The sequence below is a fragment of the Lemur catta genome, chromosome 13, assembly GCF_020740605.2.
Source record: "Lemur catta isolate mLemCat1 chromosome 13, mLemCat1.pri, whole genome shotgun sequence".
NCBI lineage: Eukaryota > Metazoa > Chordata > Mammalia > Primates > Lemuridae > Lemur > Lemur catta.
The window spans coordinates 76526331-76528523 of NC_059140.1; positions in this window are offsets into that span (position 1 = coordinate 76526331).

Here is a 2193-nt window from a genome sequence, read left to right on the forward strand (position 1 = left end):
AAGAAAGGATATAAGCAAAAGTACCACACTGCAAAAAGGGGGAAAGGTGGATTCTGTAGATCACAACTGGTAAGCCTGGTGATGTTCCTTAACTAAATTTAAAAATAACAAATTGTATTATGTCTTTCTGTTTAAAAGCATTTTCACTTATTTAATTATTCAGCAGGTATTTATTAATACCCATTATGTGTACCAAGAAATGTGCTAGGAGCTAGGGAAGCAAATGTGAACAAGATGCAGTTTTACCTAAGTTCAAATGGTTTATTGTCCAATTGAGGGGACATAAAGTACACAGATGATTATAAACTAATGTCTTAAGTGCTAACTTAAAGTTATTGGTTATTAAAGGGTGTTAAAGATGTTAGACTTCCTGGATAAAGTTAACACCTTAGTAGCAGGGATTGAGAACATCACAGAATTCAGGCAGATCTCGGTTTGAAACCCAGTGCCTACACTTAATAGCTGTGTTACTCTGAGTAAGTTGCTTCACTTCTCTGTGCCTTATCTGTACAACTGGAATGAAAATACTACCTATTTTATAAGGTATAAACTAATAATGTACATAAAGTGTCCCATGCCTAGTAAGAATTCAGTAGGTTATAGCTATTGCTATTAGTAGTATTGCTGTTAGTAGTAGCCAGTGTATAGGGGAAGAGCGGTCTAGGCAAAGTAAGCAGCTTGTGCAAAAGGCTGTGAGGTGAAAAAGAGTTTAGATTATTAGGAAGAATAGTGATAATGGAGAATTTAGCAGAGTCCACAAAAGTCCTTGTAGGGCAATGTTAAAGGATTGGACTTTTTTCTAGAGGGCAATGGGAGTTGTTATGGAGATTTTAAAAGTCTAGTAATGACATTCAGATTTTCCTTTAGAAATATTGATCCTCATAAGAACCCTATGAGGCAAATATAGAAGATGGGTTATCACCAATTTATACATGAACAAACTGAGTAAGACTTGGAGTAACACAGTTACCAGCTTGTAACTCAAAAAGTCAGGACTTGAACCCAGGACTTTAAATTACAAAACGTGTGCTATAGTATACGTTTTGCCATTTTTAAATGAACATATGTGTCTTCTGATGTCTTGGAAAGGAAAATGGTGTTTATGGTGAGATACACAGGTTCATTAAGTTCATGCCATAACTTTAACTGAGAATATACTTCAACTGAAAATCTACTATTGTACTATGTACTACGCATGTTCTTTGCTATGTACAAAAATGTATAAGATACAGCCTTTGTCCTCAAGACTATACGGGAATCATGGGGGAAAAGCCAAAGATAAGTAAATTATCCCTCAGTAGCACATTTGAGAAAGTTTTCATCTCCATCTTTGTGAACAAGATAAAGAAAAGTAGACTAAGATACTACAGTCAAGTGGCTTCAGTACTCTTTGGTTTAGTCATAATCAAAATTTGGTAAAGCTGGCTTTGAAGCTACTTGAAGAATTTGCAAAGGATATTGGTAAATTGATACATGTCAAAATAGTCTTTACTGTCCTCCTTTGGACTCTGTCCTTAGCATATTAATATGTAAAAATTTTACCTACTACCTGGATGAAGAAATATATAGCAGACTTGATAGTATATTGTAAAACTGATAGGGACAGATAATGCAATAAATGACAGATTAGGATGGTAAATCTCCATCAGCTGGAAAAATAGATGGTGCTAACAAAATTAAACTTAAGACAAATAAGTGTTAAGTTTTTGAATCTGAATTAAATAGGAAAACAGGGTAAACAGGTACTTTGGTAGATAGTTGATGTACATTGCCTTTGAACTAGTACTATGCTACTTGGCAAATAAATTCTGAGAGAATAGCATAATAGTAAGTTTTCTATTCCAGTGGATACTCACTGCAATATTAGTTATGAAAGCCAAAAAAGGAAAAGTTGCAAATAACCTAAATTCTGAAAACTGGGGGAATGGTGATATAGTGGACTATCCACTTGTAATATTATACAGCTATTAAAAATGATAGCCATAAAAAAGTATAACAGTGCTTATGATATATTGTAAATATTCAAAATGATACAAAATTATGTATGCTGTATTATTATAGTGATATAAAAAAATAGAAATAAAGGTTAAAGTAACTGCTCTAAAACATTAGTAGTAGTTTTAGTAAGTTGATGACAGTAGGTTTTTCCTGCTCTTCTATTTCCCAAATTTGTTTCATAAACACATATTACCT